Raw genomic sequence first — 25,923 nt, forward strand, 5'->3', positions numbered from 1 at the left:
CAGCGGTGGGTGTGGGTTTTGATTGTAACAGTTCAGAGATGTTTGGATAAGTACATGAAAGGAGGAGTGAGAGGGCTATGGTCTAGGTGCAGGTCTATGGAATGAGGCAGAATAACAGTTCAGCATGGACTAGATGGGCTGAAAAGCCCGTTTCTGTGCTGTAGTGCTCTACGACGAGATACATACAGTCAGCCCTCCTTATCCGCGGATTTAACCAACCGCAGATTGGGAAAACCCAGAAGGTCTCTCTCCAGCACTTGTTGCTTGAGCATATACAAACTATTTTTTCTTGTCATTATTCCCTAAACAATACAGTATAACAACTATTTAGATAGCATTTACATTGTATTAGGTATTAAAAGTAATCTAGAAATGACTTAAAAGTACAGGCAGTCCGCGGGTTATGAATGTGTTCCATTCCCGAGTCCGTCTTTAAGTCGGATTTGAAGTCGGAACAGGTACATCCGGTATTATTTAGCATCAGTTAGTCAAACGTTTTTCTTAGCATATAGTACCGTAGATTCCGGATTTTAAGCCGCTACTTTTTTCCCACATTTTGAACAGCTTTGAACTCTGCGGCCTTTAATACGGTGCGGCTAATACATGATTTTTTTCATGCCGCCAAAAACATTTTGCCTCGTAACAGTAGACCAATAAAATTGATGAGTAGTTCACAGAGGTCCAATGAAATTGTACGATAAATCAAGCGCACTTTCACAATTAAATTATTGTAAATCAGTCATTTGTACTCACCCTCATCAACATGGAAAACACTCGAAGAAAAGCATTGTGCTGCCTTTATGGCAGTTATTTAGTTTATAATATTTTCGCTTAGTAATTCATTTTCTAGTTAAAGTTAGAAGTGTTTTAACTATACTTGTTTTCTGTACTGCATCGCGGGATGCTATGACGTCACACCCGGTTTCGCCGCGTCTTGTGGGAAAAATGCCGTTTGCGATAAACGGGACGGCGGGGGGGAACACATTACGTGAGCGGCTTTGGATCTGAGCGAACGCTGCTTTTAAGTTAAAGGTGATCAATAACTTTTCCTGGTAGGCTGCAGTATATATATTTTTTACCAGTCGTTAGGAGATATCGGAATGTTGTTCAGTAAAAAAGTATACGCAACGTATATTTAAAAGTAGCCGCGTTACAGGCACGGTTCGAAAAAAAGCATTTGCAATATGTATTTGTTTATGTTACCATATGGATTTAATTAAAAGTTAAAAAATCCTCACGTGTAATATCTTTCTGTGTAAATATCTCATATTACAACGTGGGACACCTGCGGCCGAAAATCCGGTGTGGCCTAAAATCCGGTGCGGCCTGTACAAGTAAAAAATTGATTTTCTTTCTAAAATTAGAGCCAGCGGCTTTTAATCAGGTGCGCTCTGTAGTCCGGAATCTACGGTACATATTTTACCTTTCTATGCATATAAAACACTTAAGAAACATACGTATTTCAATAATTTAATCACTGCATTGCTTAGTAATAATTGTAGCTTTCATCGGGGCAGGGCCTTTCACATTCTCCATTAAAATTGTTCCGATCGTTGACCAACTGTAGCCTAACGCTTTTCCAATGACCGATGGCATTTCACCTCTTTCCGATCGCTTTATTACTTCCACCTTATTTTCAATCGCGATCGTGATTATCTTCGTGAACAGAAACACTGCAGATTCAGAGCTGCGCCGGGTCCTAATGTCCACCGCACGGAGACATGTTAAATAAAGTCTGGGGATCCACTGGGTCCTAAAGACCACCGCACTGATACATGCTAAATAAGGGACTTGAGCAATCCCCCGCGGATAAGGAGGGCCGACTGTATATAGAAAAGGAGTTGAAATTGCCTTAAATGTAAAATCAAAGCAATGTCTGGAAAGTTTATACAGAAGTGTACAAAAAGGTGGGCAAAGAGATGATCAGCAGCAGTAACTCAAGACCAGTAATTCCAGAAGACCTCAAGTTTCTGACTGGAAGAATTTGCCACAGCCAGGTTGATCTAGTGTGGGTAAAATACAAATAAAATTAACAAATCTTTGAAGTTGTGAAATTAACAAAAAGAATTGTGAAATATTGAATTGATTCCACAACCTATAGATTCACTTTCAAGGTCACTACAATGTATATCCTTGATATTATTTATTTGTATTTGCACAGTTCAATGAAAATTTATTATCAAAATACATACAACGCTGAGATTCAATTTCTTATGGGCATTCATAGTAAATCCAAGAAACACAATAGATTCAATTAAAAGACCACATCCAACACGACAGACAAATAACTGATGTGCAAAAGACAGCAAACTGCAAAGACAAAATAATAGAAAGAAAAAAATAAACAAACAATAAATAGAGAACATGAGATGAAGGGTACTTAAAAATGAGTACTCAGGTTGTGAGAATAGTTCAGCGATGGGGTTAGTAGTGTCCTTTTGTCCATTGGTTTTTTGTCAGTCTTTGTGTATAGTTTCTCATTGAATCTCAGGGTAGTATATGGTGACGTATGCATATGTACTTTGATAATAAATTTACTTTGAACTTAAGTAACTAAAGAATTAATGAGTTTTGTTTGAAGTACATAATGAATCCTTGAGTTGTTTGAACTAATCATGACTTGTGAAGTATAATTAGTAGGCAGACTGTGGTTTCTTGCAAAGCTACATCTAAGAGATAAAGTTTGGCATCCCTGGTTGAGCTTGCTAAAAGCTGATACGAAAATCATTCTGACCTAATCTGAAAAATTAAAAGTTTGTACAAGAGTCTGATTAGTAATACCACAGCTATCTGTCTAGCAGCCATTGTTGTGTATTTAAGTATTTCAGTAATATTTAAGTAATATTGTAAATATTTTGTTGATTAAGCATTCTTTATTTGTTTAAATAATTCATTACAAGTTATATGCATATGTCATGATACGTGCGCACCTCAATTAAAGGAAAAAATGAAGTACATGACTCAACTTCTGACTCTCTTGTTTTCCTTTGAAAAAGTTTAATGTTTTGAAGTTACAAAACATAGCAGGCAGCATCAGACAATGACAGAAGCCAGAGGGGTACGGTATAGAGCTTAGAAATATTATTTTGATGGACAACAGAGGATTATGGTATATAGTTTTGAAAGATAGAAAACAAGATTATGGTATAGATATTTGAGAAATTATTTCAATAAAAAAGGCACAAATGGCTAAATTCTGTTAAGGACTGGCTTCTCATGGAATGCAATCTGGGAATAGGCTCAAGCCAAAGAGAGCAAAAGAGAAAAAAATTAAGACTATCAATTGCAGTTGCATGTGTAACGCTGGATTTAGAAGTTAAATTAGAAGTTAGAATTTTAAGTTAAGGATAACCAATGTACCATGGAGGTTAGTGCAACGATTTACTGTGCCATTTGGGGTTCAATTCCCACTGGTCTGGACAAGACAAATGTGGTCTACAAAATCCAATGCGAGGACTGCAGCAAATTTTTACGTCAGCCTAACTGGGAGAAAACTATCTACAAGGATCCTTGAATATCAACTGGTTGTCAAGCGGCATGACCAACTCTCCACCTATGAATATTAACAGGGGCACAAATTTGACAGGGCATCAGTGAAAGTCATGGTACAAGCAAAACATGCAGCATGCACGAGAATTCCTAGAAGCATGAACAATTCTGTAAACAGACATGTACACTTTGATCTTATTTATGAGACAATGCAAGCAAAATTCCAGACCACAGTGCATAATTTGCCACACAACCAACAGCGACAAAATTCTCTCCCTACATCACAATTGAGTTTCCGAAATGGCGACAAATCAGCTGATTGATTGGTATATAAAGGGCAAGCATTCGGAGGACACACCGATGATGTCTCCTCATATGGTAATGAAATGTTTGTAAGTAAGTTGCCATGAGAGGAAAATACTGGTAACTCAACCCAATCATCAACCTCCCGAGCTACACGTATTCCAAATTATCTCCAGTCTATAATGTGATTGTATGTTCTCCTGGTGACTACATAGATTTACTCCTGCTGCTTCGGTTTCCTCCCACATTCCAAAGACATACATAGAATATAGAACAGAGTACAGGCCCTTCAGTCCACAATGTTGTGCTGACCTTTTTACCTATTCTAAGATCAATCTAACCTTCCCTCCTACATTGCCCTCCAGGAAGGGAATAACTGAAACTATTAATATGGTTAGTGAGTTTTGAGCATGTTATGTTGGCACCAGAAGTGTGGCAACACTTGTGGGCTGTCCCCAGCACAATTCTCTGACTGTGCTGTTCGGTGACACAAACAATGCATTTTATAGTCTGTTTCGATGATCTATATACAAATGACAAATAAAGTTAATCTCTTTAAAATCTTTAAAGAGGAAGAAAATAATGTAACTGAAGTAACTCAAGGTACAAATCCTGGTGGGAAGAGGAGAAAAGTAAAGGAGAACTGAATATATAACATTTGAGTCATTTTCAGACTCTGGCACAGTGAAAGAAACTCAAGAAAAGTAAACAGAGAAAAAAAAACAGGAAGAAGTCAAAAATTAGAAGGGAAATGTAATGATTCAGAAACATCAGTATAGGTTCAGCAATATTGATGAGGCCATGAAGCAACAGGGAGAAAGGAGCCAATCTTTTTAAATGCCATTGGGAAAATGAAATTGCTCAATCAGCAGTCAGAGGGGTTTTATGTGTGGTTATACAACAAAGGCTGGAGAAAGTGAAGATGGGATGGATGTGGTTTGGCCTTCCCTAATTGAAGAAGCATGGAATCATCCAAGCATGGGAGAAAGAAATGCAGGAGGCAGTTTTTAAATTGTGAAAAGACTTTAGGATAATCTAGAATGTTTCCCCCGTGAGAAAATACACAAGGTATCGTAGGGTGGAGGTACATCTCTACCAAAGGAGGTGTAAGGCACTCCTTCCACCCACTAGACCGCAGATCACCCTTGGGCAAGTTGTAGCATCTGCTTAGCATCCCCACCCCCCCAATCAGGTCACATGAAGTCATGGGAGCAGGTGGTGGATAGTTGTATGAGCAGCTAGTCATGGTTATGAGATTACTGACGCCAGGCAGACAACTTCTGAACAGTATTGATAATGGCTGGGGTCACCATATTGCAAATGCAGGAGGCAGCTTTTAAATTGTGAAAAAGAGTTTAGGATAATCTAGAAAATTTCCTTGTTAGGAAAAAAATACAAGGATTTATTTAGAAATGAAGGTTGAGATAGGGGGCAACAGATAGCTCATGCAAGGGGAACAGCACGACAGAAGAATGCACCTTTGCCTTACCAGGGAATGTAGGGGTAGGGGACAAATTCCACTGTACTGCACTGCAAACAGTTTCAACCAGCTTTCATAATGCTGTTTTCATTGCAAACACATATTGGTATTTATGTATTTGTGCACATTTTATTCCATATCCATACTTTAGCATCAAACTTTATTTCAGTACGATTCTTTATATTTGTTGTTCCTTGCTGCACATCGCACAACACACCACAAAAATTATTAATACATGTAAATATATATGTCAAATCAAGTTGATCCTTGAACCTTTAACTCCAGTAGCAAAGGTCATAATGCCTAGGACTGCCAATGCATCAAATGATTGGAAAGCGGGGGGGGGGGGGGTGTTCCAAGATGAAATTCTCCCTTGGAAAGCCCACAACAGCTATGGACAGATCAGGGGGGACTTATGAGTGAGGAATCTTATTATAATGAGTGGTTTCTCATGTGGGACCCCTCATCTGCATGATTGTGTCTGGCATTGGCTGTGTAATGTCAGGTGTTGGGAAACCCCAAGTAGAATATGTGGTAGGAAGCCACCTCGTAGAATTCCTTTCAGGCGCAGGAGATTCCTACACTACTCCAAATTCCTACAACAAATCCAAATTGGCACTTGGCAATTGTGAGTACAGCTAAGTGAATTTACTGGGCATATACAAAAGGGAATATTAGTATTCCTCTTTCATGTCAGGCTCTTTAAAGTTAAAAGTTCAAAATACATATATATTACCATATATTACTCTGAGATTCATTCTCTTTCAAGCATTTACAGGAAAATTAAGAGATACAATAGAATTTACAAAAAAAACTAGACATAATCAAGAACTGATAAACAACCAATGTGCAAAAGACTAACTGTGCAAATTAAAAATATAATATTGAGAACATGAGTTGTAAAGGGTCCTTGAAAGTAAGTCGATAGGTCATAGAATCAGTTCAGAACTCTGAGGAGTGAGGTTACTTCCATGAGCAAGAAAGCACAGTAACACCTCTACTTCCTAAGGAGATTGAAGCAAGCGAGCCCCCTTCCCACCACCATCTTAACTGCATTTTACAGGAGCACCATTGAGAGTGTCCTCCAGTTGCATCTCCATATGGTATGGGAGCAGCCGAGCATCGGACTGGAAGTCCTTACAAAGGTCTGTGAGTACAGCCAAGAGGATCATAGGGGTCTCCATAGCATTCATCAAGGACATTTATCAGGAGCATTGTGTAAGCAGGGCCCTCAAGTATTATTGAGGATTCAACCCATCCATCCAGTATCCTCTTTGAATTTCTACCATCAGGCAGGTGACTCTGATACATAAAAACAAAAATGGTCACGATAAGAAACAGTTTCTTCCCTCAAGGCCATTAGGCTTCTGAACTCCCTGCTGCATTGCATTCGAGGTGTCCCTGGTTAATCTGTCCTGTACCTTACAATATTAAATTTATGCACTTTAGTTCATTATTTTTGCATGATTCATCTGTAAATTTTATCCTTACTTTCATAAATTATTGTGTGTAATGTGTAATACTGTGCTTTATACCCTGGTTTGGAGAAACGTTGTCTTGTTTCTATAGATATTATATTGTTATATATGTTGCATACATGTATATAGTTAAATGACAATACTTGACTTGATCCACACTGGTTCAAGAGCCTGATCATTGTTGGGTAATAATGGTTCCTGAATCTGGTGGAGTGGGACTTCAGGCTCCTGTACCTCCTTCTCATTGGTAGTAGTGAAAAGTGAACCTCAACCACAGTCTCTAAACCTCCTCCACTCCAGGGAAAACAGACTTAATTTCTCCAGTCTATCCACAAGACAAAAATGCTTCTATACCTCCTGCTCAATGGTAATTTTAGTAGATTAGTACCCTAAAGCAGAGCATTCTGATTCTGGGCATTTTTTCCATTAGGTTTTATCCTGTGAATCACTGTATCTGGTAAACAAAGCACCCTCAAACCGATATTGACTGGCTTTTATCACGGCCACAGCTGTATCATGGGTAAGTTTAGGGCGGGCCTTATTCCACATATTCCCTATCCTAAAGCCATGAATTAATCCAGAAATGTTTCCAGGTTTTTGCAAAATGCAAGCAAGATTATGGAAATACGCAAGGACAGGTTAAAGTTGAAAGGCCTGACCCCAGGCCCCAGACACCGTACAGCTTTCCAACAGAAGCAGCATTAAGGATGCTGAATTAATCAATAGGTTATTCTAATGAGGTGTTCTTCCAGGGACTCATCCACCTGGCCTGTCTGTAAACCAGATGGACCCTGGTATGTAACCTTGGATTATTACCAGCTTAATCAAGTCACTCCTACTGTTTCTACAATCCCAGCAACTGTGATCAAAGAAAGTCCTTGGGCTAGCTATTTTACTATTCTGGACATTAGTAATGGTCTTAGATTTTTACACAGATAGAGATGGAGGACCTTCACTGCTGCCCTAAACGCCAGTGGTGTAACGGACAGTAAGTTAGGTTTCCACCACTTGGTCAATCGGGTTTTAATTTCCAGGTTTAGCAAAAACCCAAGCTTGTTTAACACAATTCTTCCTCCATTTTTCCACCAACATTTTGCTAAGGGATTGCAATCTTCTTGTCTCAAGTGCCTGTTTCAGTATGCAGAAGACATACTACCACTGACCGATAAGGAAGAGGAACTTTTTCATCTTGGCCAGTGAGCTATCTCCAGTTACTGCATTCCTCAGGATTTATAAATTAACCTCCAAAAAGGCTCAAATTATGAAAACACAGGTTTCATTTTTGGGGATTACTGTCATGAAAAAAAAAACATGAAACTTAACAGAAATGTGGGACATTTTTGCCAAATTAACCATATTGATGTTTCTTCTCTCCACACATTTTTGGGGTTAATCGGTTATTGATGAAACTATAGAACACTACTGCACAGTAGAGGCCCTTTGGGCCATAGTGTTGTGCTGACTTTTTAACCTCTACCATTCAATTTCCCTCCTATACAACTTTCTATTTTTCATTTCTATCATCCATTTTTCTATCACATCATTCTATCTAGGATGTTCTTAAATGTTCCCAGTATATCTGCCTCTACCACCATTCCTGGCAGGGCTGGCCATGCACCCACCACTGTGGAAAATGTCCTACTTTTGACGTTCCCCGTATACTTTCCTCCAATCACCATAAAATTATACCTCATTCATATCAGCCATTTCTGCTCTGGGAAAAAAAGTCTCTGGCTATCCATTTGATCTATGCCCCTGTTCATTTTGCACACTTCTATCAAGTCGTTTCTTATCCTCCTTTGCTCCAAAGAGAAAAGCTCTAGATTGCTTAACCTATATTGATAAGAATTTCTCTAGAACTCAGGTGGTATTCTGAGTTCTATTCTGAGTAAATCTCCTCTGTAGCCTTTCTAAAGCTTCCACGATAATGAGGCGATCAGAACTGAATGCGATATTCCAAGTGGTCTATCCAGTTTTATAGACATTACCTTGCAACTCTTGAACTCAATTCACTGACTAATGAAGGGCAACACACCAAGCGCCTTCTTAACAATCCCATCAACTTGTGAGGGATTTTTGAGAGATCTATGGATGAAGACCCTAAGATCCCTCCATTCTTCCACACTGTTAAGAATACTGTACTGCTTTTGTTGATGGTTTTGGTATAAAAGCAGCACTCTTTGCATTACTTAAAAAAAAAGACCTTCTGGCTGTTGACTATTCATCACACCAACACCTTGGTTGTTGACCATAAATGTGTTTTGGCGTTTTCTGGGGCCACAACAGCCTTTTGCCACGTAAGTAGTGATAGCAGATTATACAGTGTCCACTCATCTAAATAACTTGTGTGATCTATTAATCATGGGAGAAAGTTAAGTAGAACTGGAAACAAGGACAGGAGAAAGTTAAGTAGAACTGGAACCAAAAATAAACAATGTGAAAAGGAGGGACTGTATGAAGTGGGGTCACACTGATATTTGACGCCCAAGTTAATATTAGACAGACAATGTAATTGCAGTACTTTTCCAGGTGAGACAGCCTTACTGCACAGTGAACACAACCAACCCCACCCCCTAACAACACTGTGAAATACATAAAATACTATGTATCAGGACAGTCTGATAACCTATACAAGTTTAAACTCTGATAACTATGGATCAGATGGGTAAGGTAGGGGTAGTACTTTGAGAGAAAAAAAGACAAGCAATAGACAAAAAAGACAATAGACAAAAAAGACAAGCAATAGACAAAAAAGACAATAGACAAAAAAGACAATAGAAAAGAAGTTGACTTATAGACATATAATTGGCAATAAAGTCAAAGCAATGTCTGGAAAATTTACAAGCAGATGTACAAAATGATTGGCAGCAAGAACTCCAGAGACCAACGACTGGTGAAGACCTGAATTCTCTGACTCAAGACTCTGAATGGGAGAAGCACTCATGGCATCGAACCATGGCCAGGTTCAGGGGCAGTGGGTAAGACCCAAACAGAATTAGTAAGTTTTGGAAATTATGAAACAAACTAAAATAGAAGAATTACTGAGTTTTATTTGAAACTAGGTAATGAATTGTTGAATTGCTTTAACTAACCACAATTAATACACTTCACAGGCAAAGTAATTGTTCAGGGAGGTATGTCTTGTGTTGCATTTAACTGACAACAATCTGTACCCTGAATAACGAAAACATTATCAGCTGCCACAAATACTGCCCATTTCTAACACTGCCAGTGTATTAGGGAAGAAAGTCCTCATTCATACCTGGGGTGACTCCAGACCCAAACAATCGTGGTTAGCTCTTAAATGCACTCCATGATATGCCTGACTTCATGGCTGTGAACTCCCTTCCGAGAACTTCAGTTCTGAATGTTATTTGCTCACTTTTATTGTCTGAACAGTTTTTCTCCTGCATACTGTGTGCCGATGGTCTTTTTTTTGAATGGGTTCTATTGAGTCTGGAGTCATAGAGAAGTACAGCAGAGAAACAGGCCCTTCAGCCCATCTACTCCATATGAAAAATTTAAACTGCCCTCTCCCATCAACCTGCAGCAGGACCATAGGCCTACATACTCCTATCAACCATGTACCTACCAAAACTTCCTCTTAAATGTTGAAATTGAGCTTGCATGTACTGCTTGCACTGGCAGCTTGTTCCACACACTCACGATGCTCTGAGTGAAGTTTCCCCTCATGTTCAACCTTAAACTTTTCACTTTTCACCCTTAACCCATGACCTCTAGTTGAAGTCCCACTCAACCTCATTGCAAAAAAAAGTCTGCTTCCATTTACTCTATCTATACCCTCATAATTTTGCATACCTCTAACAAATCTCCTCTCAATCTTCTACGTTGCGAGGAATAAAGTCTTAACCTATTAAATCTTCCCATATAACTCAGGTCCTCCAGACCCAGTAACATCCTTGTAAATTTTCTCTGCACTCTTTCCACCTTATTTACATCTTTCCTGCAAGTAAGTGACCAAAACTACACACAATACTCCAAATTAGGCCTCATTAATGTCTTATACAGCTTCAACATAACATCCCATCTTCTGTATTCAATACTTTGATTTATGAAGGCCAATATGCCAGAAGATCTCTTAATGACCCTATCAACCTGTGACACCACTTTCAATGAATTATGGACTTGTATTCCCACATTCTTTTGTTCTACTACACTCCTCGGTGTACTGAGTAAGACCTACCCTGTTTGGTCCTACTGAAGTGCAACAGCTCACACTTGTCTGCATTACACTTCATTTGTCATTTTTCAGTCGGTCCAGATTCTGCTGCAAGCTCTGATAGTCTTCCTCACTGTCCACTACACCCCCAGTCTTGGTGATACTCGCAAATTTGCTGATCCAGTTAACCACATTATCATCCAGATCGTTGATATACAGTAGATGACAAACAACAACGTACCTAGCATCAATCCCTGGGGCACTCCACTAGTCACAGGCCTCCAGTCAGAGAGTTAACCGTCTACTATCACTCTCTGGCTTCTACCCCAAAGCCAATGTTTCATCCAATATATTGCCTCAGTATGAATGCTGAGCGACTGAACATACTTGACCAACCTCTCATGCGGGACCTAGTTAAGTACCTTATTAAAGTCCATATTGACAACATCCACTGCCTTGCCTTCATCAACTTTCCTGGAAACTTCCTCGAAAATCTCTGAAGATTAGTTTGATATAATCTACCATGCACGAAACCATGGTGACTCTCCTTAGTTAGTCCATGTCTATGCAAATACTCATATATCTGGGTTCCTCAGAAAACCTTCCAATAACTTTCCTACACATAAAATGCTGGTGGAACTCAGCAGGCCAGGCAGCATCTACAGAAAAGAGTAATCTACGTTTCAAGCCAAGAACCTTCAGCAGGACTGGAAAAAAAAGCTGAGTAGATTTAAAAGGTGGGGGGGGGGGGGGGTGGGGGAGAGAGCAGCACAAGGTGATAAGTACGTGGTTGAAGAGTCAGCCGGCCGTAGAGATCACAGAGGGGGAGCAATGAGAGAGGGTTTCTTAGTGTTTCTCCCCTCCCCCACCTTTTAAATCCATTTCTTTTTAATCTACAGCTTTTTTTCTCCAATCCTGCCGAAGGGTCTCGGCCTGAAACGACGAATGTACTCTTTTCCATAGATGCTGCCTGGCTTGCTGAATTCCTCCAACATTTCGTGTGTTGCTTGGATTTACAGCATCTGCAGATTTTCTCTTGTTTGTGATTGGACTACTACACTACAAAGTCTCTTCTAGGGATGGTACCCTGAAGAAGTTTAAATCTTCCCTTCCACAGGAGTTCAGCGAAACCCTCTCTCACTGTTCCCCCTCTGTGATCTCTGCAGCCCTCTAATTCTTCGACCACATGCTTATCACCTTGTGTTCCTCTCTAACTCCCCCCACATTTTAAATCTACTCCTCAGCTTTTTTTCTTCAGTCCTGCTGAAGAATCTCAGCCCAGAACATCGACCATACTCTTTCCACAGATGCTGCCTGGCCTGTTGAGTTCCTCCAGCATTTCGTGTGTGTTGCTTGGATTTCCAGCATCTGCAGATTTTCTCTTGTTAGTGACTGATTAACTTTCCCACTACTAGCTTCAGGGTCACCAGCCAATAATTTCCTGGTTTATTTTTAATGCCTTTATTAAACAGCAGAACAATATTGGCTAACCTTCAATCCTTTGGTACCTCACCTGTTGCCAAGGATGATTTAGGTATCCTCGACAATTTCTGCACTTGCCTCCTGTCGGGTCCATGGCAGCACCTTGTCAAACCCAGGCTAGTTATCCATCCTAACTTGTGGAAAAACAGCAAACACCTCCCCTTCTATAATCTGTACAGGGTCCATGAAGTTAATGCTGTTTTGCCTCATTTCTTTAGACTTGGTGTCCACCTCCTCATTCAATATGATTGCAAAAAATTCATTTGAGAGGTCTCCCATCTCATTTGGCTCCACGCATGATCTTTCAGAGGAGCAATTTTGTCCCCAGCAATCCTTTTGCTCTTAACATATCTGTAGAATCCTTTCGGAGTCTTCTTTACCTTGTCTGCTAAGGTAATATTATGCCTTAATTTAGCTCTCCTGATTTCTTTGCCTTTACCCCCTATGCACCTACTTTTCTCTTTTAACCAGGACCTCGATATCGTTTGAAAACCAAGGTTCCCTACACTTGTTATAAGATACAAGAAATAGGAGCAGAATTAGGCCATTTGGCCCATCAAGTCTCCTCCACCATTTCATCATAGCTGATCCTATTTTCCTCTCAGCCCCAATCTCCTGCCTTCTCCCCGTATCCATGCCCTGACCAATCAAGAATCTATCAACCTCTATCTTAAATATACATAAAGACAGCCTCTACAGCTGCCTGTGCAAAGAATTCCACAGACTCACCACCCTCTGGCTAAAGAATTCCTCAACTCCACTCTAAAAGGACACCCTGCTATTCTGAGGCTGTGCCTTCTGATCTCGACTCTCCACCATAGGAAACATCCTCTCCATATTCAAGCCCTTTCACCATTTGATAGGTTTCAATGAGATCACCCCTGATTCTTCTGAATTCCAGTGATAACAGGCCCAGAGCCATCAGACCCTCTTTATATGACAAGCCACTCAATCCTGGAATCATTTTCGAGAGGGTCCTTTGCCCCCTTTCCAGTTTCAGCACATCCTTCTAAGATAATTGGCTGAAACCTGCTCACAATGCTCCATCTGAGGCCTCGCCAGTGCTTTATAAAGTCTCAACATTACATCCTTGCTTTTATATTCTAGTCCTCCTGAAATGAATTCTAACATTGCATTTGCCTTCCTAACCACAGACTCAAGTTGTAAATTAACCCTTGGGAATCCTGCACAAGAACTCCCAAGTCCCTTTGAACCTCAGTTTTTTTTTGTATTTCATCTGCTATTTTGTTACCCCCCCCCCCCCTTTTACTACCTCTCCAGCATCATTTTCCAACAGTCTGATATCCACTCTCGCCTCTCTTTTGGTATCTTCTTTAATATTAATGGCTGGCTTACTTTCATATTTCAGCTTTACATTTTTACTGACATTTTTTAGTTGCCTTCTGTTGGTTTTAAAATGCTTTCCAATCCTCTAACTTCCCACAAATCTTTGCTTTATTATATGCCCTCTCCTTGGCTTTTATGTTGGCTTTGAATTCTCTTGTTAGCCATGGTTGTGTCATCTTTCCTTTAGAATACTTCTTCCTCTTTGGTATGTATATATCCTGTACCTTTCAAATTGCTTCTAGAAATTCCAGCCATTGCTGCTCTGCCATCATCCCTGCCAGTGTTCTTTTCTGGTCAACTCTGGCCAACACCTCTCTCATGCCTCTGCAATTCCCTTTACTCCATTGTAATACTGATACATCTGACTGTAGCAACACACACACCCACCCACCCTGCTGCAATTCCCTTTACTCCATTGTAATACTGATACATCTGACTGTAGCAACACACACACACCCACCCACCCTGCTGCAATTCCCTTTACTCCATTGTAATACTGATCCATCTGACTGTAGCAACACACACACACCCACCCACCCACCCTGCTGCAATTCCCATTACTCCATTGTAATACTGATACATCTGACTGTAGCAACACACACACACACCCACCCACCCTGCTGCAATTCCCATTACTCCATTGTAATACTGATACATCTGACTGTAGCAACACACACACACACCCACCCACCCTGCTGCAATTCCCTTTACTCCATTGTAATACTGATACATCTGACTGTAGCAACACACACACACACCCACCCACCCTGCTGCAATTCCCATTACTCCATTGTAATACTGATACATCTGACTGTAGCAACACACACACACACACACACCCACCCTGCTGCAATTCCCATTACTCCATTGTAATACTGATACATCTGACTGTAGCAACACACACACACCCACCCACCCTGCTGCAATTCCCTTTACTCCATTGTAATACTGATACATCTGACTGTAGCAACACACACACACACACACCCACCCTGCTGCAATTCCCTTTACTCCATTGTAATACTGATACATCTGACTGTAGCAACACACACACACACACACACCCACCCTGCTGCAATTCCCTTTACTCCATTGTAATACTGATCCATCTGACTGTAGCAACACACACACACACACCCACCCACCCTGCTGCAATTCCCTTTACTCCATTGTAATACTGATACATCTGACTGTAGCAACACACACACACACCCACCCACCCTGCTGCAATTCCCATTACTCCATTGTAATACTGATACATCTGACTGTAGCAACACACACACACACCCACCCACCCTGCTGCAATTCCCATTACTCCATTGTAATACTGATACATCTGACTGTAGCAACACACACACACACACACACCCACCCTGCTGCAATTCCCTTTACTCCATTGTAATACTGATACATCTGACTGTAGCAACACACACACACACCCACCCACCCTGCTGCAATTCCCTTTACTCCATTGTAATACTGATACATCTGACTGTAGCAACACACACACACACCCACCCACCCTGCTGCAATTCCCTTTACTCCATTGTAATACTGATACATCTGACTGTAGCAACACACACACACCCACCCACCCTGCTGCAATTCCCTTTACTCCATTGTAATACTGATACATCTGACTGTAGCAACACACACACACACCCACCCACCCTGCTGCAATTCCCTTTACTCCATTGTAATACTGATCCATCTGACTGTAGCAACACACACACACACACACCCACCCTGCTGCAATTCCCTTTACTCCATTGTAATACTGATCCATCTGACTGTAGCAACACACACACACACACCCACCCACCCTGCTGCAATTCCCTTTACTCCATTGTAATACTGATACATCTGACTGTAGCAACACACACACACACCCACCCACCCTGCTGCAATTCCCATTACTCCATTGTAATACTGATCCATCTGACTGTAGCAACACACACACACACACACACCCTGCTGCAATTCCCATTACTCCATTGTAATACTGATACATCTGACTGTAGCAACACACACACACACCCACCCACCCTGCTGCAATTCCCATTACTCCATTGTAATACTGATACATCTGACTGTAGCAACACACACACACACACACACACCCACCCTGCTGCAATTCCCTTTACTCCATTGTAATACTGATACATCTGACTGTAGCAACACACACACACACCCACCCACCCTGCTGCAATTCCCATTACTCCATTGTAATACTGATACATCTGACTGTAGCAACACACACACACACACACACCCACCCTGCTGCAATTCCCTTTACTCCATTGTAATACTGATACATCTGACTGTAGCAACACACACACACACCCACCCACCCTGCTGCAATTCCCTTTACTCCATTGTAATACTGATACATCTGACTGTAGCAACACACACACACACCCACCCACCCTGCTGCAATTCCCTTTACTCCATTGTAATACTGATACATCTGACTGTAGCAACACACACACACCCACCCACCCTGCTGCAATTCCCTTTACTCCATTGTAATACTGATACATCTGACTGTAGCAACACACACACACACCCACCCACCCTGCTGCAATTCCCATTACTCCATTGTAATACTGATCCATCTGACTGTAGCAACACACACACACACCCACCCACTCTGCTAAAAAAAAACGCCGTCACGACGGCGTCCCGATGACTCCACTCAGAGTTAAGGGCTTTCTTCTTCTTCTACACACACACCCACAAATCTGGCGGAACTCAGCAGGTCAGGAAAAGAGAATAATCATTGTTTCAGGCTTAGACCTTTCAGCTGATCTGCATCTGCAGATTTTTTCTTGTTTGTCATTTGACTTTAGCTTCTCCTTCTCAAATTTTATGGTGAATTCAATCATATTATGATCACCTCCCCTAAGGGTTCTTTTACCTTCAGCTCTCTATTCAATTCTGGCTCATTGCACAACACCCAATCCAGAATCGCTGATCCTCTAGTGGGCCCAACCATGAGCTGCTCTAAGTAACACTCAAGAAATTCCCTCTCCTGTAATCCAGCGCCAACCTGATTTTCCCAAACTATCTGCATATTGAAGTATCCCATGATATTGAAACATTGCCCTTTTGCCATGCATTTTCTATCTCCCATTGAATTTCCAGGCCACATCCTTACTACTGTTTTGGGGTCTGTATACAACCCCTATCAGGGTCTTTTTACCCTTGCAGTTCCTTAACTCTATTCACGATGATTCAACATCTACCCTACCCTTTTCTAATGATTTGATTTGAGGGAATGGCCACAGGGGTACTCTGCACTATCTGTTTAACGCCTTTCCCCATCTTGGCTGTCACAGAAAAATAGTATAATTTATATGTCGACACACATTTTTTATGAGTGGTAACAGACTTTTTCCACTGAGATTGGCTGAGACTAGAACTAGAAATCATGGGTTAAGGGTGAAAGGCAAAATGTTTAAGGGGGAAAAGATGAGAGGGAACTTCTTCACACAGAGGATGGTAAGAGTATGGAATGAGCTGCCAGTGGAAAAGGTAGATTTGGCTTTGAATTCAACATTTAAGAGAAATTGGATGGTGTATATGGATGGGAGAGGTATGAAGTGTGCAGGTTCATGGGACTAGGCAGATTAATAGTTTAGCTCATACTATATTGACCAAGGGGCCTGCTGTAGTGTTCTTTGTGGGTGGTGGAGTGGAACTACATCTCTACCAAAGGAGGTGTAAGGTTCTCCTTCCCTCCCCTAGCCTGCAGGCCATTCTCAGGCAAGGTGTAGCACAGGGGTAGGCAATATAGCAAGCAAATATTGGGATACTATTCTTATCCAGACCGCGAGCGATTTTTCCCTATTCTGAGTGTTTCACGCGACCTCACTGATGGACATGCATGGCGTCTTGTTACACTGGTCCCAGGTTCCGTTTTGTTCCAAACCAAACACTGGTATATACAAATGACGGGAAGGCAGACTACCTTATTAATATGCAACAGATACACTCCGTGCATGCGCAGGTTTTCAGATGGGATCGTTCAAATTTGTAACCAGAAACAGCGTCACTCTCATCTAAATAACGTGAATTTACAACTTCAAGGAAGAAAAAAATCAGATGATACATGAGATATAACCATATATATAACAATTACAGAACGGAAACAGGCCGAACGCTTACTCTCACCTAGTCACACCTACTCAGCCCATAACCCTCCATTCCTTTCTTGTCCATATATCTATCCAATTTTACTGTAAATGACAATACCGAACCTGTCTCTACCACTTCTACTGGAAGCTCGTTCCACACAGCTACCACTCTCTGAGTAAAGGAAGTTCCCCCTCGTGTTACCCCTAAACTTTTGCCCCTTAACATTCAACTCATATCCTCTTGTTTGAATCTCCCCTACTCTCAATGGAAAAAGCCCATCCACGTCATCTCTATCTATCCCCCTCATAATTTTAAATATCTCTCTCAATTCCTCCCTCAACCTTCTACGCTCCAAAGAATAAAGACCTAACTTGTTCAACCTTTCTCTGTAACTTAGGTGCTGAAACCCAGGTAACATTCTAGCAAATCTCTTCTGTACTCTCTCTATTTTGTTGACATCTTTCCTATAATTTGGTGACCAGAACTGTACACAATACTCCAAATTTGGCCTCACCAATGCCTTGTACAATTTTAACATTACATCCCAACTCCTATACTCAATGCTCTGATTTATAAAGGCCAGCATACCAAAAGCTTTGTTCACCACCCTATCCACATGAGATTCCACTTTCAGGGAACTATGCACCATTATTCCCAGATCACTCTGTTCTACTGCATTCCTCAATGCCCTACATTCCACAATGTATGGTCATATTGTGGCCTTTGAAAGAAAGCTGCAATTGTGGGAGTACCAGCTTCAAAAAGGAAATTGTGCACATTTTCCCACTTTTCAAAAAAGTAAAGCACAAGATCCAGGCATTATTGTGAATATGGTCCAAGAATTGCGAAAAGAGGTTTCATCTCATTTTTAAAGAGCAAACACAAGGAAATCTGCAGATGCTGGAAATTCAAACAACACACACAAAATGCTGGTGGAACACAGCAGGCCAGGCAGCATCTATAAGGAGAAGCACTGTTGATGTTTTGGGGACGAAGTCCTGGTTATGCGACCACTGATGCCAGGCAGGCAGCCTCTGAAGAGTATTGATAATGACTGGAGTTAATTGTCTTATAAAGACACTGCCCAGAAGAAGGCAATGACAAACCACTTCTGTAGAAAAATTTGCTAAGAACAATCATTATCTTGAGAACATGATCGCCCATGGCACATAATCTTGATGATGATGGGTGTTCTCCCACTCTATGACTACAAATTAGGATATGGTTCTGAGTGCATTCTTCCTGTACTACAAATGCAAAAATAATAATCCAAATGTGTTTGATATTCCTCTATACATTCAAACCAAGAACTACAATTATAACGTTCAAGTGACACGTAAATAGGCAATGCATAGAAGGAAATGGTCCCAATACAGGCAGATGGGATTAGTGTCGATGGGCAGAAAGAGCAATGTGGACATTGTGGGTGGAAGATCCATTTTTGTGCTGGGTGAATCTATGGCTTCATGAAAACCCATCACCCATGTTAAGTATCTAGCCAGGCACAAGTTACTCAGGATCATTTGAGAATAAAATCAGTTGAATATGGCCCAAGGTCAGTTGCCAGATCATGTGGTTAGCTGCTGAGAAACCATAAACCCACGCCCATTTTAGTAAGGGAGAAATCAGGAAAAGCACAACAGTATATGCATTGCTTCAGAATCTTTGCTACCAGTTCCAAAAGAAAACAAGAAACTTGAAATATATTTTAAAAACTTAAATCTAAAACTCCAACAATCCACTTCCAAATTTTTTTCCAGCATTTTGATAGATCAGCATCTTCTTGTGCTACCGTTAAACTCACCAAGGCTCACATTATTTCACTCCCTTTAAACTCACCAGGGCCCCCGTTCCCTCGCTCCATTTAAACTCACCAGGGCCCAGTTTCCCTCGCTCCCTTTAAACTCACCAGGGCCCACATTATTTCACTCCCTTTAAACTCACCAGGGTCCCCGTTCCCTTGCTCCCTTTAAACTCACCAAGGCCCCTGTTCCCTCACTCCCTTTAAACTCGCCAGGGCCCATGTTCCCTCGTTCCCTTTAAACTCACCAAGGCCCCATTCCCTCGCTCCCCAGGGCCCCCATTCCCGCTCTCCCTTTAAACTCATCAGGGTCCCTGTTCCCTCACTCCCTTTAAACTCAGCAGGGCCCCCGTTCCCTCGTTCCCTTTAAACTCACCAGGGTCCCCATTCCCTCGCTCCCTTTAAACTCACCAGGGCCCCCGTTCCCTCGTTCCCTTTAAACTCACCAGGGTCCCCATTCCCTCGCTCCCTTTAAACTCACCAGGGCCCCCGTTCCCTCGCTCCCTTTAAACTCACCAGGGCTCATAATCCCACACTCATTTCAAACTCATAAGGGCCTGTTAGTTATCTGTGCACTTTTTTCCTGAAACTCACTAACATATTAGAACCTTGTTTCCTGTACTCCCTTTGAACTAACCTGTTCAGTGGAAGGTCACTTAACAGGGATGGATTAAGCTAGCGTGGGGCCTGTAGCATATGTTATAAAGGGGCCCTAAATTAAAAAAAACACAAGTATTAAAGCATAAATTATTTACTTGCATAGTAAAGTAATCCAATTTTTTCATTTGCTATATAGCCAGATAATACGACAAATGTCTGACACTTCAATAATAGTATTACTTACATGTAGGTATCAATTTCAAATGCCAAAAGTAACGAAACTACAACTTAAAAGTTAGATTTTCTAGATTTAGCATGAGCAAATTTGTTAATGATACTGGAAATGCCTATTGCACGCAGAAGTTCATGCTCTTCTGCACGCGGTGGACTCTGAACGTCTGATCCCTGAAGTATTTTACCCAGTAGACGCAGAAGAAATCTGACAATTGTGCTTTGTTTGAATTTATTTACCCTCACTGTCTTTTATGAAAAGTAGAACATTAGAAAATTGGGAGCAGACTTTTAAATTCTAACAGCCCGGGATTAACAATGGTACAAACACAGATTATTTGTTACACAGTAATTGGATTTATCGGTGTCCCGGGTAAGTACCTTTCAGTTACTTGTACGGAGGCCGCAACATCTCCTCGCTCTCAGCAACTGCTGATGCGATTTTAGTCCGTGATAATGAAAATGCATTCACACTGCAGTTTTCTATATGGGATGATATTCTGGTTCCAACTCACATTCCACGTTAGAATCGTTGCATACGCGGGCCTCTGTCAAACGGGGTTGTTCGCAAATCATCTGATGCCTTGAAACAAGTACCAGAGGTGTTTACTGATAACCTGATTTTTCAGCACTCCCTTTCAGATTTTCATGTTCCTGACAGTACCTAGAATGCTGTCTCATTCCTCTCAGTCTCATTTCGTGTATGAATACCAATTGAAAATTTAATCTGGGTCATGCAGACTTGTCACTGGAACTGTTTGTAGCTTTTTCATTTGTAACGCAAGACATCGAACTACACAGAAACAACACACACAATCCATGTCTATCAAAAGGTCCTGTCATAAACAGACCTCATTCATTCGAACTTTTATTTCATATGAGTAATCGATTAAGATATTCTGTCTCAGGGCAAGTACAGTCGGCCCTCCTTATCCGCGAGGGATTGGTTCCAGGACCCCTCGCGGATAGAAAAATTTGCGGATGCTCAAGTCCCTTATTCAACCTGTCTCAATGCAGTGGATCGTAGGACCAAGCAGAACCCCAGACCTTATTTAACGTGTCTCAGTGCAGTGGACATTAGGACCCGGTGGCAGAACTCTGAATCTGCAGTGTTTCTGTTCACAAAAATAATCACGATCATGATTGAAAATAAAGTGGAAATAATAAAGCGATCAGAAAGAGGTGAAATGCCATCGGTCATTGGAAAAGCATTAGGCTACATCGGTCAACGATTGGAACAATTTTAAAGGATAAAGTGAGAAAGGCTCTACCCCGATGGAAGCTACAATTATTACTAAGCAACGTAGTGGTTTTATTATTTTGCTTTGGGGTTTTGGCTTTTTGATCCTCCACATCAACCCGGCATGGTGGAGAGTGCACTCCATTCCCGAGCCTGGCGCTGAAACATACATTCTTAAGTGTTTTATATGCATAGAAAGGTAAAATATATACTATATGCTAAGACAAACATTTAATTAACTGACGCTAAATAATACCGAATGTACCTGTTCCGACTTACTTAGTAAGAGAACTTCCGATTTTCTTTTAATCCTGATCCACAATAACCCACCCACATCCTCCCGTATATTTTAAATCATCTCTAGATTACTTATAATACCTAATACAATGTAAATGCTATGTAAACTAGTTGTTATACTGCATCGTTTAGGGAATAATGACAAGAAAAAAAAAGTCTGTACATGCTCGAACAACAAGTGCTGGAAGAGCACTTCCAGGTTTTCACAATTCGCGATTGGTTGAATTCGCGCATGCGGAATTCGCGGATAAGGAGAGTCGACTGTAACTTCGATTTCAACTTGTGAAAATGCTTTCCGCTTTCTTCTCTGGGTTCACAGTATGTGAGCATCGCCGGCAATTCGGATATTATTATCCCCCTCTAACTCCCGCAATTACAGGATTAAGGTAGCAATTCACAAGATCCTCGGATATACACCGCGTAAAATCCAGCAAGGCCGACTATTCTCCTTCCCGGAAGGTCATTGATGAAACAAATGAGGCTTTGCAGTTAAAATCCATAATACATTATTTGGTATGTTACGTGCTAACATAGAGGACAATTCATATTCAAAAAGCATAGATATGGTGTCTTCAAAACTTCCTGTAAACTTAGCATTCTTGTCTCAGAGGCACCAGAGATGCATTGAAACTGGGCTCACAGCTTTTAGGAAATGCATTGTTTTGAACTCAATCCACAGTACTCTGTCAAAGAACGGAAGACTGATGGCTGAAGTCATTTATTTAAGAGTAAATGAATCATCTACCCAAAACTCACTCTAACAGATGTGAGAAAACGGGGAGCATGCCGATTTCACCAGACTGCAGCTTGCAAGCAGTTAGTGCAGGCAGGGCCCTCGAAAATGCAGGGCCTGTAGCACATACTACTTTTGTTACTAGGTTAATCCAGCCCTGTCCCTTAAACTACTGTGTAATGTCGAAAAAGAAAGTGAATTGAATCTCAATCTCTCTCCCTCTCATGCTGTGTTTCCTGCAGCTTTGCACTGTAGTTACACGAGAGCAGTGCACCCTTAACAAGAGTTGGTAAGTGTGAACTAACACACACTGGCAAGTTAAAGTTGAGCAGGGCATTCACAGTGAATGACCCTTAGAATGTGTTTAACAGAAGAAGCAAGGGACAAAAATACAGTCTATTATATGTGACAACATGGTTACCACTTCCCTACCACAAGGTAGGGATGAAGGCACAGATGAGCACCTGATGATTAAGCAACACACACAAAATGCTGGTGGAACACAGCAGGCCAGGCAGCATCTATAAGGAGAAGCACTGTCGACATTTCGGGCCGAAACATCAACAGTGCTTCTCCCTATAGATGCTGCCTGGCCTGCTGTGTTAACCAGCATTTTGTGTGTGTTGCTTGAATTTCCAGCATCTGCAGATTTCCTCATGTTGACCTGATGATTAAGGCTGTGTAACCGTACAGTTTAATTTACGTGTTAACAAAGTCACCTCTGCCTGATTACTGAGTAATGTGCTGTTTCTCAAAGGCTTATTGATGCTTTTTGTTTTAATTTTATTTGGCCTTCCAAATATTTCCAACAAAGTGAATGATCTCACTCATTCATTTTCCTGCAGGCATTTACAGCAGAACAAAGTAGTACAATAGAATAAACAAAATCTACACACAAAGACTAACAACCATTGTGCAAAAGATTATGAACTGCAAATGCAAAAGAAACATAATAAATAATACTGAGAACACAAGTTGCAGAGTCCTTGAAAATGAGTCTATAGGTTGCAAAATCAGTTCAGTGATAAGGTGACTGAAGTTATCCAGATTGGTTGTCTCAGCAAGTCAATGTTTTGGGTGAAGACCCTTCATCGGGATGTAAGTGGATGATTACCATGGGACTTAAATATGATCAGAAACTTGATAGTTACATCATAAACACCTAACTCATCCCAGGACTGCTGGGAGAAGATGGAGACAATCTCCCCATCTATCTACAAAATCCTCCCACATTTCCAAGTCTCTCTGTAAACATATAACTTCTGCACCCATGGCCATTCCCCTCAACACACACAAATTGCACCTATGGAAAGGAATCAAGAGCCGATGTTTCTGCCTGACCTGATGGGTTCCTCCAACACTTGTATGAATTACTTTTCATCAGGGGTGCAGTGCTAGCCGGATCATTCACTGCATCCAGTGAGTGGCTGTCCTGTGAGCGAAAGTATCTTGTTAAATCCACGCGCTGGATGTTTTTGGCACCATTCTTTGTAAACTCCAGAGTCTGTTGTGCATAAAAATCCCAGGAGATCATCAGTTTCTGAGATACTCAAATCACCCTGGGCAGCACCTAAGTTCATTTTCTTAGAGGTGCCGGATGCACTGCAGCTAGCACTGCACCCCTGCTTTTGATTTTTAGCATCTGCAAAACCTTGTGTTTATTATTTCTGCTATCTTCTCTATTTTGGCCTCTGCTTTCCAATATAGTAAGATGTTTTCTTTAAAAATAAGTTGTGGGCATCTTTGACATGCCAACATTTACTGTTCATTTCTAAAAACTTGTAAAGAGAAAAACTTTTATTTTGCTGTGCATTTTTGCTGCTTTACCCCTCCAACTGCACTCATTCATTGTGCTCTATTTACACTCCTCCTGACAGACCACTTATGATCAATGAACACTCAATTTCTCTCCATCAGAAGACATAAAGAGAATTTATGTAGTCGGGACAATCTTTGATTTCATCCATTCTGAGACATCCCCTTTGTTCCTTCTGCTGTCCTCTCTCAGCAACTTAAACCTTGTTGCTTTTCTTAGTTCTCCTGTTCTGGTTTTGCCGACCTAAAACTCCATTTTTCTCCCACTACAACTGCCTTCTATTCTGGCGAGTATCTCCATCATACTCCAGGTTTATATCAGAGTTCCAGCATTTGTAGTTTTTGTTTTCAATTAGCAGAATCTAGACGGCAACCTAGTGGCACACAGTTTATGTTTATAGAAGTACAGTGAAAATGCAGCACTCTATCAGGCCAGTTGTCTCCTCCGCTCCATTTTCCCAAACGCTCACCATCAATATCTCTCTGTACCAGGGGTTCCCAACCTTTTTTATGCCATGGACCCTTACAATTAACCAAGGGATCTGTGGTTGAGACCCCAGCAGTCTGTTCCTTCCCTCGTGTTCTACATCAACCTAAAATTCATCTGAGCTAATTATCTGCAATCATCCATAAGGGAAGAGACTCACTGTCACCAGTCTCCAGAATTCATTTTCCAATGCACTGGTGACTGTCTGGAGAAATGGAAATGTGAATAGGCAGTTAGTGCAGAGCACCCCTGTGGCCATTCCCCTCAAAAATAAGTATACCGTTTTGGAGCAACACACACAAAATGCTAGAGGAACTCAGCAGGCCAGGCAGCATCTATGGAAAAAAGCACAGTCAACATTTCAGGCCAGAACCCTTTGGCAGGACTGGTGAAAAAAACCTAAGTAGATTTGAAAGGTGGGGGGAAGGGAGAGAGAAACACCAGGTGATAGGTAAAATTTGGAGGAGGAGGGATGAAGCAAAGAGCTTGGAAGTTGATTGTGTGTGTTGCTCGGATTTCTAGCATCTGCAAATTTTCTCTTGTTTATACAGTTTTGAAGACTGTTGTGGGGAGTAACCTCCCAGGGGAACTGGCACTGAGCATGAGCCTGTGGTGCAGAAGGGAAAGTAGTGATAGGGGACTCAATAGTCAGAGGAACAGATAGGAGATTTTGTGGACGTGAACGGGACACCCGGACAGTATGTTGCCTCCCAAGTGTCAGGGTCAAGAGTAGCAATGGCGTGAATTTTTGGGGAAAATGAGGAAATACTCAAACGGCAAAATAGTACAACCATGGCTGACAAGGGAAGCCAACGCTAATATA

At 41.3% G+C, this 25,923-nt stretch overlaps 1 protein-coding gene across 2 annotated transcripts in view; it reads right to left on the reverse strand.

Moving 5' to 3' along the window:
* amacr (alpha-methylacyl-CoA racemase) overlaps nucleotides 1-25,923 on the reverse strand; it is a 76,414-nt gene that overhangs the window by 11,216 nt on the left and 39,275 nt on the right. The window lies entirely within an intron of this gene.

Source organism: Hemitrygon akajei, chromosome 13, assembly GCF_048418815.1.
Source record: "Hemitrygon akajei chromosome 13, sHemAka1.3, whole genome shotgun sequence".
Classification (NCBI taxonomy): Eukaryota; Metazoa; Chordata; class Chondrichthyes; order Myliobatiformes; family Dasyatidae; genus Hemitrygon; species Hemitrygon akajei.